Raw genomic sequence first — 12,210 nt, 5'->3', positions numbered from 1 at the left:
ACTTAAATTTTTGACTAACTGAATTTTATTAAGAATTGTAGGACTTATACAATTAGGAACTAAGTAAAATAAAAACAGATAAGCCCATGGTAATTATATCAACATTGTATCTCCATATTACTCACTAAAGTTATTTGGGAAAAAAACCTTTTCACACTCATTTCCAAAATATTTAAATTCAAATATTTAAATTCACGTACTATTCTAATAATTTTAATTGTCTTTTTTATAAAAATTGGACACTAGAGCTTTACTATTTAAGGCAATTCAAATATAAACTATTTATTAGAAAACCTAAAGTTAAATTTAAAATAATCTCCCTACTAATTTCAATTGGAGTTATTGGGTCTTCCCACAACATCTTAAGAATTTATTCTTACAAACTTGATAGGACCAATAATTACACTAAAATTTATTAGCAATAAGTATAAAAATATGTGCCTCCGTAACTGAATATGTATTTTATAAAAGAATTAAAAAATAGAAACTAAAATTCTAAGTGTATACTACTTAAACATCAAAATTTAAATTAAATAAAATCCATAGTGTTTACTTTATGCATTCTTATTTTCTCACCAATTTTGTTCAGCTGGTCCTAATTTTTCAAACAAAATTGGGGCAGAGGGTCTGCTAGTTTCCCAAGCAGTGTTCATCAGGCTCAGGATCCCTCAAAAGATGCAATTCTCAGTCTCCCAGGCTAGCAGTTAAATATTAGGATCCAAGGATATGGTGCTGCTCAGTCCTGTGGGTTAAGGCATTACTGAGGGCTACACCAAGAGTGCTTGGGGCCTTCCAGGCCACACTTGGAGGTGCTAGGACCTGGGGGAGGGTGAGGAGAGGGGAACTCGAGAGCTGCATGAGGAGATGCTTAAGGTATTGATAGAATCTGAGCCTGAACCAGGATCAGCCATGTGCAAGGCATGTGCCTTTAACTCCTGTAAGTGGCTTGTATAACTTTTTATAAGTAAAAGCAAGCTATTGCTAAAATATTAGTAAAAGAAATGATTACATATATCAAGTATTTTAAAATTCACATTATCTATACATTTGCTACGATTCTTCTATTTTAGGTAGAAAATTATAATGAGGGTGAATGAAATAAAAAGTTCAACTAAGATTAAGTTATTCTTGATGGGAGTGTTTATTTCTTAATTCCAAAATTTTCTAGTGAATATAAATAAAATAGTAAGTCTTACTGCAATTAGTTCTTCAGAACAAGATTTGGAATTTTCCCTTTGGAGGGAGAATTCAGATATTTAGCATCTCTAAGAGACTCTATGAAGAGATGATCAGTTCTAAGTAAACTATTATTGCAAATATACAATTTAACCAGAACAGTAACATTTTTATTTTTCATTACACAAATAGTACATGTTTATAAAATTCAAATAACACACAATTAACACATAAAAATTTAACATTTCCATCTAATTTCCCTTTCCAAATGCCATACAGTGGGAGAATGTAAATATGTCATTATGATTTAAAATTAAATCTAGTAAGTTACTGAATTTACATTACCCACAAAGGCCTAACATATAACAATTAAATACCTCTGTAATATATATATATGTATATATACTCAGATACAACAGTTATAGTTTGTACCTTTTCACCAAGTATTACTGCAAAAAACCACACTGTCAAATATTACTTCAGTCAGTATGATAAATGGAAGTAAGCAATACTTACAATTACATTGTTTGCAGAAAATGCAAGAGTACCAATGAGAGCAAATCAAATATTTGTTATACTAATAGAATACCCTTTTGCAAGAGATGCATCAATATATTACTTATAAGCTACATCTTTGGGATTTTAATATTTACTTTTTCAATATTTGGATTATTGAGTGAAGTATTAAGTCTATGCAAATTAGGAGGAAAATCTCATTAATTTATGTTTTAGTAACATTTAATTTCATTCTGAACATAAACAGAACCTATTTTTTTCTAATTTACCTGATGCATATATGATGGGTTGATTTAAATCATGATGCCTCAATGAAAATTTAAAGGGAGAACATTTTACTGTATTTAATTTTCAAAAAAATATTTCAAAACAGTGTGGGTAGCTATACTACCAAATTAGTGATAGCTATAAATCTTTTTATGAAAAAAGATCTCCTCCTCTTTTGACTTTAAAATACCATCACTCAGCACTTACTTCAACTCAATATTCTAGCTTTAACAAAATCACTTGTACCAAATTATCTCAGTTACATAAGGTTCAATTCTAAGTACATAAGAATTCTACCCAAGCTCAACAGAAAACATTTAAAGGATTTAGAGGAAATGGCTTCTTCCACCCACCTCATTTACAAGTAAACTGACCCAGAGAGCTTTTATCTGCTGTAACTGACAATCTATATGCAGAGAGATGTATAGAATGTAATTAAATGTATGACATAATTTAGAACTACCAAAAAATTAAATGGCACTATCCTTCATATGTTCAGTCTGTGAAGACTGAAGTCTTTGTTTTGAAACAGAAATGTCTATAGACTTAGAATAAAAAAAAAAACAATAAAAAATAAATGTGATACTACTGTCTAAAAGCTAAATAATAAAATATAGCAATTTACATTTTCTTCAAAACACATTGTACATTTTAATGTGGTTTACCTATGCTATAAAGATTGAAAATGCCAAACTACGACTACAGATATATCAGTTGTGTGAAGTTACAATTTCCAATGGGAAAATGAAAATAATTAAATTGGAGAGGCTAAAATACACGAAGTAGCTCGAATCATTCTCCCATGTTTTGTTTCAATATAGAAACAAAAGATTTTAATTCAATGTTTCTAAAGCAAAGAATCAAAAGTTAATCATAAACTAGCTTTGTTGAAAAACTTTCCACCCAGAGTGAAAGGGTTTTTTGTTTATTTGGGGCCACACTTGGCATTACCCAGGAAGACATTATGGGGTGCCAGGGAAGGCAAGAACCCCATCCACTGAGCTATTTCTTTGGCCCCCCCCAAACAGTAAGATTATTAAGATTAATTTATAAAACACTGAAAGCAGAGAAAATTAAGATGTTCTGTTGAATTATATGCTCATTTGCTACTTTAATATAAACCTAAAATTTTACATAATATTGGCTTGATTATTCAAAATGTTTAAATATAAATGCATTCTTTTTTCAAAGTGGAATTTTGTGCAAGCATTTCTTTCATATGCTCTTAGAATAATTCCCAAGGAGCCTATTAATTTGTTACTCAGTTTAATATCGATCACAACTTCGATGACCTTAAAATAAAATTCAGAGACAGCAAGAGCAGCACTAAGTGTAACTGGCCTCAATACATTTTAAAATGATGCTTCCTGGTTATCTGTTACTCTCTTTATTTGGTTTTCCAGTCTAGGGCAGGTACACAGGAAACTTACAGTCTATGTAGTACTCCTAGTCAGTTTCACTCTGCAGATGGCACAGTGGAGAAATACCTTCTGTACAGGGCCAGTACAATTTCTTCTGCAGCTGTCAGCACCTAGGGGAAAGTGCGCTGTTAAACAGTTGCTGCGTTCCACCTCAGAAGTGGCTGCAATTCGGTGGTGGGTGAAGTGACTCCTGTACATATATACAGGGATGAAAAGTACTATAGAAAGTGAAAATATTTCATAACAAAAGTGGCTCTGAAAACTATGCCACAGTAAAACACAACACATTATTTACAGGAGCCCTACACAGATAGGCTATCATTTATTTTTAAATTTTAATGTTAAAAATGAAAAAAAAAGTTGAAATACAATTATTCGATTCACGGCATAACTACAAACCAATGTTAAAACATATATGTGAAAAATTAAATCCAAACATTAAATACCAGTTGATAACATAATTCTCTATAATTTAAATTTAGGCAAACGTACAGTAAGTCTCCACTCTGTTCAGTTAATTTAAAGCTATTGTTTTAGATGACAATTCAAGGAATGGTGAACAAGATAGACTTATTATCAGGAATGAAATGTAAGTTACATGAAAATATCTAAAATATACAAAGAAATCATTGTGCAATATTAAATTATATTTGTAAGAACAATTTTAGTACATAACTAGTCCTCTATAACTAGACATTTAAAATTGTCTTTATATAAGAAACTTTAAAAATAATCTCATATAAAATTAAACCTTTAATCACAGTGAGTTAGAATCTAAATACAGTCTTCATCTCCTTAACCTTTATAAATGCAAAAAGTTACTACACCCATCTGTATCTCTTATGGAATCAGAAGATCAAATCCTAAAATTATTCTAAAAAATATTAATGAATTACAGATTAGACAGTACTACCTTTCTAATATTCCATGTCTAGACAGCAAGTATGCTTTTTACTCTGAAGAGGTAACAGTTAATGCTTTCAAAATATTCACATTTAAGTTCCTGTCAGATTAGGGTGCTTTGTGGTAAATTCTAACAGATCATTACAAGGAATTTCCTTCAGCAGTCTTTTTTGAATCTCACTTGTTATGTCAAAATTTACTTATAGTGGTGATAGCACAACGGTAGGGCATTTGTCTTGCACGCGGCCAGCCAGGCCGAGCCAGGTTTGATTCCTCCGTCCCTCTCGGGGAGCCCGGCAAGCTACCAAGAGTATCTCGCCCACACAGCAAAGCCTGGCAAGCTCCCCATGACGTATTCGATATGCCAAATACAGTAACAAGTCTCAAAATGGAGACGTTACTAGGCCCGCTCGAGCAAATCGATGAACAACGGGAGGACAGTGCTACTTATAATGGCATATACTTAGTGAAGTCAGCAAGACAATTTCCATTCAGCATTCTTAAATTTGTTCTAAGTAAGACACAATATAAATATTATTTCTGTCAATTTGCAGGAGGTGGTAGGGATGAAAGAGTAAGGAGTGTCACAGTTCTATGTAGGGTTTGTGTAAAAGACTTAAGGAATATAGAATTTTTTGCAAAAATACTGACTAAATAAAAAATACATTACTTCCAAGATACCATGGGAGCAGAGAATGAACCACATATTTTTATTTAAATAATAAAAGGCACTGTGATTTCCCCCTAAAAATGGAAAGACGTATTGACAAATGATATTAACACGTCCAACCAAAGAAATAGCAGGAGTTATCTAACCAAAATATCTAAAATGAGAATCAGTTTCTCTTAATATAAAATGGGTAACACAGCTAACACAGGGATGTTCTAATGACTGAATTAAAATAATTCTCATAAAGCATATGATACAATATTTGATCTATTATCAGAAATAGAAAGAACTTGAATAGAAATATGCCAAACAATTAAAACTTATTAGTACCTTATCTTTGTTTACTCTTATGTTACATAAGAGTAAACAAAGATAAGGTACTAAAACTTATTAGTACCTTATCGTATGTTACATAGTATCATAATCCTTTATTCAACAGTTTGATTATATTTTTAGCTTTTTTTTCTGAAACAGACCATAATGACAAATCGTTTTTTTGTGTGTGTAAATTTGTTTTAGCAGTACAGAAAAACTGAGCCCAGGGCCTCCCATATAAAAATACAAGTGTTCTATCCCCAAGTCACAATCTCAGCCCAACATTTTTTATTACTCTATGTGAAAAAATTCTAATTATAATTTTGGAACACTGCCACATATTCCAAGAATATATATTTTCCTCAAAGTCAGATGTGATACTGAATATAACTTGGAGCAGGTTTATCCATAGAAAGCAATTGATTTTAATTGTTGACATAAAATAGCTTCATTTCCTTTGTTCAGTCTCTTCTATCACTCACATAATGACATATAAACCAAAAAAATCAAGTTTTGTACTCTATCAAAAGATCACAATTCTTCAAATGTTGCATTAGACTGTTACTTTTCTAAATCTGTTTTCTTACTCATTTTATTTAAATTTTCTGAAGATGAAAAATCAATAATCATTCATATATACATAAATTCTACAAAAAAGTGTAAATTAAAACATGTAGATTACCCTTACCTTCAAAATTAATTTAAAATATTTGTTTAGGATGCTCTTCTGGATTTATGTCATTTTTAAATAACTGACCAAAAGTAAGAAACTCTTACCACACATTAGAGAAACTCAGTAGACAATTTGGTTTGTTAATATTCATAAATGATAGACTAAACTGCAACTCTACATATTCAGTTTACGACTGCTTACTACATAGCTTATTTCAAATTTTAAACCTGCTGATGTCTTCTCATGACTACAGTCAAGATTGTATACATTCGTTCAGTAGTAAAATTTATTGTAGTAAGGATAAAGGGATCAAGTTCTGAGTAAAGGTATAAAAGTAAGAGAAGAAGCACACTTAACATTTAGGGTACACTAATAATAAGCTTATGATTATAAAACAGACAACAGGCATAGGCCCAACTGTGCTAAGAAAATTTGGAGTATTTTATTTCAAAGAATAGTATGCAATTTTTAAAAATCCTAGCAGTAATATGCAAGATAAAGAGGTCTGAATGGTTCAACTGTAACAACAATGAGAAGATATAGTTAGGAATGATTTAAAAAGTCTGGGGTCTGATAGATAGTACAATGGGAAAAGCTTTTGCCTTCCATGCAGCAGACAAGGGTTTGATCCCTGGCACCACAAATGATCCCATGAGCCCTACCAGGAATTAGCCCTGAGTCAGGAGTCAGCAGAGTCAGGAGTAAGCCTTGAGCATAGCAAGTGTGGTTTAAAAAAATACTGAAAAAGGAATAATTTTTATAAATCTATTCAAAAACAATTTGTATTTTATTATATTCACTATGTAGAATACTGAATGAACTGGGAATAAATCAAAGCTATTTCTAAAATCTGAGGATAGAAGTTAGCACTTATTCATGCATTTACTCATTTAACTAAAAATATTTATTATCTCAGTGGATCAGGTCCAATTTTAGGTGGTTATGTTGAACAACAAAATCAGTGGAATGGCCTCTTGAAAATTATATGCAAACGAAAGAGATAGATAACATAATACTAAATGTAAATGCATAAAAATTATTCACATATAAGCAAAAACTGAAAGCAAGTTATGGAAACAGGTGACAAATAGATACTATTTTAACAGTAGTTTAAGAAAATCAAAGGAAGTGACATTTAAAGAATGAAATGCTGAGTTCAAAGATAACTTGGGGTAAGAGTACAAAAGATAGAGAACAGTGAGGATAAAAGTTTGAGATGGGAACAAGTGGTCAATGTTTTAACCTATAATAAGAATATGTGGCATATTACAGACCACAAAAAGGATTTTTTTTTAATTGATAGAGAAAACCCTAGCAGCATTCTGACTTCAATGACAAAATCTACTTTATCTTTTGAAGGGATCATTCCAGTTGATGTGGTCAAACTGGATAGTAACCATGAAGAATGCAAATACCATTCAAATCTATGGAAAATTTTATATAACAGGATATCAGGTGGGCGCTTATCCACTCTAATTAAACTTAGAAACCAAGAGTAAGTACAAAGAATCATTAGTGAGGTATTTAAAACAGATTAACATGTGAGAAACTACTACAAAAAAATAAAATACCTTTTCCTCTCCTAGGTCATCTTTTCCCAGTTAGAGCCCTCAAACCAAACCCATTTTAAGAGAGTTGATCTACAGAGTCTTTACTATTGCCATGGGTTCAAATCAAGCAAAACTGAGTAAAACAAATTAACAAAGAGGGAAGGCTGGTGAGTTTTCCCACCTGGACCTCTGCTTGTGTTTAGGCTTGCTTACTATTCTAGGTCATTCCCCTCCCAGTGACCATTTGAGAAGAAGAAAAAGGACTTGAAGTTGGCTAGTGGGGCGATGAACTAGAATTACCATTAGTAATAGAAAAATGTGATACAACTGTACAAGTAACTGAGCTTCAATCTTAAAATGCTCCCCCCAACCCCCCTCTCAGCCACAAAGATATATACAAATCATAACTAGGATGTCTCTCTTACTCCACAGTAGGTATGAGGTCTAGGAGGTCTAATCAATGTTAGCCAGAGAAACAGAAGCAGGCATAAAAGAGCACAAAGGTGGCACTTAAAGTGGAGATAATTCCAATCTCTCTCCTCTAGCATCAGCATCGTGAAAGAGAAACAGGAATACAAATGAAAGTAGATCACTCTCTACAAGCACGAGAGTGAAAAGAGTGAGGTTCTAGGGTCAATCCTTACACACTCCAATCTTGCAGAACTACTGTCTGCCAAGTGTTACTAAGCAGAAGAGGAAAAGTGAACTTTTCAAGTGGGCTACAGGATTAAACTCCAAACTAATCAGATTAACTGATTATCTGAAGTATTCAGAAAGTTCTGACACCTCCTTGAGATTAGAAAAAGAACACACAAAATAAAAACAGTTTTAGAATTAGAAACAGTTTACACTAGAGACAAACTAGTCCCAGTTTTCTATGCATTCCTAATTTGCATTACTAGTTCATTATCCTTCTCAGTTCACATAGTATTATGAAATAATGCCAATGTTATAGAAATCCTATCTTATTAACTACCTGTTACAGAACAATGGGCAATTTATAAGGTATTGTTTTAGTTTTCTCATATAAAAGTTGTAAAGTATTTTAAACATTTTTTATAAAAAATATAATTACAAATATTTACAAATATAAACAATTTGTATTTATAGAGAACACCAAGTTGTATTGGAGGTAAGATATAAACTCTCCTTAAGATGACACTATATTTAGAAACTTTCAGAATGAAAGAAACTGTGAAAAAAAAAGCAGGTCAAAGGTTCATAGACTTAAATGAACTAAACTGAGAAATGAGTTTCAATATTTCTAACAGTGTAATCAAAAACACAATTTTGGAGAATATTCTGCTTGGATTCATCACCTTGATTAATCACATAAGTACATTTCCCTAAACTTAATCATGCTCTGCCCAGTCATTTAATATTTTAATCAATATTTACTGTGACTGATACTAAAAATCATTTATATCTTTGAAAATAAAGTATCAAGTGCTGGCACCAAGATTCCCTGAGCACGAGCAAGAGTGAGCCCCGAGCATAGAGTAGCTTCTGAGCACCAACAGGTATAAACATAAAACCCCAAAATTAATTAACGTACTTCACATAGCATTATGAAATAGTACATAGCATTCTCTTTAATATCATCATCCACTTCTGGAGAATACAAGACTACAAATACATAAAATACATTAACAACTTTCATTCATACCCATTCTAAAATATATCATGTATAGTCTATACATGTTTTATCAGTCAGTCCTTTCTTGAGATACAACATAATGAAAAGAAAGTCAGGTGAACAAAACTTAAAAATAAAGCTCTACAAAAAGAATGGAAATAAATTTGAAGCCTCCAGATAATGGATGCTACCAGAAAAAGAGGGGCTAGGATGTTTATGAAAGTAGATGGAACCAAGGACAATGAAAGAATATTGATTCTATGCTAGTGGGTACAGAGTGAGAAAACACATATAGAAGATGGGTGAAATTATATCCCTAAAATAACATACAGTTCTGTAAACCAATGACACCACAATAAATAAAATTTGAAAACTGTTTTAAACATACATATGTATTATTCTTTGATAGGATGTAAGTATCGGCCATAAGAAAGTTGGAAATGTAATGAGTATTATATAAACTTAGGCTATCCAAGTGTTAATTCAGTATTAGTATATAACGTCAACCGGAATGTCAACACAAAATTTGCAAACAAAACTAGAAGACTGACATTAACTTATCATTTTTAATAAACGTAGAGAAATTACGTCAATGTTATATGGCTGAAAGAAGGGACAAAATTGAACAGTGGAAACTAATGAAGAATTCAGAAATTAAACATTTAAGCCTTTTGAGAAAAGAGTACCAAATTTAGTGGAGAAAGGACATATCTTATAATAAAATGTTTGGGAATAAACTGAGTAGCTACATACAAACAAATGATTTTAGACAGACATAAACCTGCCATAAAATTTTGATTGAATTGGATCAGAGATGAAGCTACATAGTGCTATATAAAGCTATATATCGAGAGAAATCTGGGAACATTGAAATTGATGAGTTTTAGTTATGAATCCAATATTAAAGTCATATGACAATTAATCTATAGAACTTCATTACAATACATTTTTTAAAACACACGTTCTGAAAAATAAGCTATAAAAATGAAAAAACAGGCTACAGTGGGGAGAAAATAGCTGAAACATACCTGATAAAGAATTAGTATACTAAATATAACTACAAAACCTCACAAATCATAATGCAAGCAATTCAGTTTAAAAATGAGCAAAATACATGAACCTTATCAAAAACAAAAAGTAAAGACAAGTAAATGACAAGATGCTGAACATCATTACCATTAGTTTGTTACGGCTGTCATAATAAAATATCACAAAATAGTTGGTTCAAACAAGAGAAATGAATTGTCTTAAGGTTTTGGAGACTAGAAGTTCAAAATTAAATTGTTGAAATATTTGAATACCTCTGAAGAATTTGAGAACAGAATCTGTTTCAGTTTTGAAATCCTTGGCTTATAGAAGTCAGCCGTCATGTTACCATGACACATTCCTCTATGAATATATTTATGTTCGTATTTCCCTTTTTTATAAGAACTTGAGTCAGATTAGGACCCACAGCAATAATCTCATTTAACTTAATTAATGCTACCCTATCTCCAAATAAAGTAACATTCTGTGATATAGGAATTAGGACTATGACATATGAACATAAAAAAATATCATTCACTTCATTACAGTATATCATAATGGAACTACAAACAATGGAATAAAATTACAATTCTACTAGAAAAGTTAAAATCCAAAATTCTAATAATGACACAGAGCAACAATGAACTCTTATTCACTGTGAGTGGGAATGTATAATGGTAGCGCCATCTTGGCGAACAGTTTGGCAGCTTCTTTCTAATGTAACTGAAATCTTTCCAAATTAAAAGAAAAAGCAATCATATTTTTTGATATTTATTCAAATAAGTTGAAGTATGTCAGAACACACATAAACACATGCACACATACAAACACAAATAAAATACAATGATTTGTAGTGACTTTATTTGCAATTGCTAATACTGGAAATAACCAGATGTCCATCAGCAAGTGGATAAATATGATAAAGTATTCCATAATATCAGCATGATCTCATTCAGGAAATAAAATCAAACCAAAAGAGAAATATTAAAATACTAATTTATATAAAATTTTCACTGTCACTGTCCTCCCGTTGTTCATCGATTTTCTAAAGGGGGCTCAGTAATGTCTCCATTGAGAGACTGGTTGTTACTGTGTCTGGCATATCAAATACGTCACGGGGAGCTTGCTAGGTTTTGCCATGCGGGCGAGATACTCTAGGTAGCTTGCCGGCCTCTCCGAGAGGGACAGAGGAACTGAACTCAGCTCGGCCCGTCCAAGCCAGGTTCGATTCCTCCAGGTTCGATTCCTCCGCCCCTCTCGGAGAGCCCAGCAAGCTACCAAGAGTATCTTGCCCAAACGGCAAAGCCCAGCAAGCTACCTGTGACATTTTTGATATGCCAGACACAATAACAACCAGTCTCAAAATGGAGCCATTACTGGGCCCGCTCAAGCAAATCGATAAACAACGGGAAGACAGTTATATAAAATTAAAATTCAATTTTTCTAAAATAAAAAGTACATCTGAAAAGGTTACTTTTATGTTCAAAGTATACGATATTATGGAAAGGCAAAAACATAGAGGAAGTAAAATGATCACTGGATACAAGACACATGGTGAAGGAAAAGAGGATGAATAGTATGACATTTATTTAGGGCAGTGAAACTGTTCTATATAACACTGTAATAATAGATACCTATTATTTCTATCGATAAAAGTTCGGAGAATAAAAATTAAAAGTAAATCCTAATAAATACTGTGAATTTTAGTTGACAATAACATATCAATATTGGTTCACCAATTTTAATAATTTTAATTATTGTACAAGGATAATAAAATTGTGCTGGAGAGGAGTAATATATGGCAGTTCATTTAATTTTCTTTTGAATTCTATTTGCCTGAAACTACTCTAAAATAAACTTTATTAGTTTTTCAATGGTATTTCTATAAGTATCAGGAAGAAAAATATTTAGGGTATTCACATGGAAACAGAAATACGCCTCACAAACCTATATACAAGAGTACAATACTTTATTTCCAATACTATATTTCAGCAAGACATTAGTAAATTGTAGAAATATACCATAACTGATTCTTAGGTAAAGATATTTTTCAAAAT

General features: G+C 31.8%; 1 protein-coding gene across 5 annotated transcripts in view; it reads right to left on the bottom strand.

Moving 5' to 3' along the window:
- Positions 1-12,210, bottom strand: part of NOVA1 (NOVA alternative splicing regulator 1) — a 144,576-nt gene that overhangs the window by 92,943 nt on the left and 39,423 nt on the right. The window contains exon 3 of one of the 5 annotated variants that reach the window (XM_056134409.1): positions 3,390-3,490. The exons of the other annotated variants lie outside the window; for them this stretch is intronic. The gene's annotated coding sequence lies outside the window, so the exon portion shown is untranslated. The remainder of the gene's footprint in view (positions 1-3,389; positions 3,491-12,210) is intronic. 5 annotated transcript variants of the gene reach the window in all.

This window comes from Sorex fumeus, unplaced genomic scaffold (genome assembly GCF_029834395.1).
Source record: "Sorex fumeus unplaced genomic scaffold, SorFum_2.1 ptg000098l, whole genome shotgun sequence".
In the NCBI taxonomy this organism is placed as follows: Eukaryota; Metazoa; Chordata; class Mammalia; order Eulipotyphla; family Soricidae; genus Sorex; species Sorex fumeus.
The sequence above is the reverse complement of the archived record's forward strand: the minus strand, read 5'-3'. Positions and strand labels throughout refer to the sequence as shown.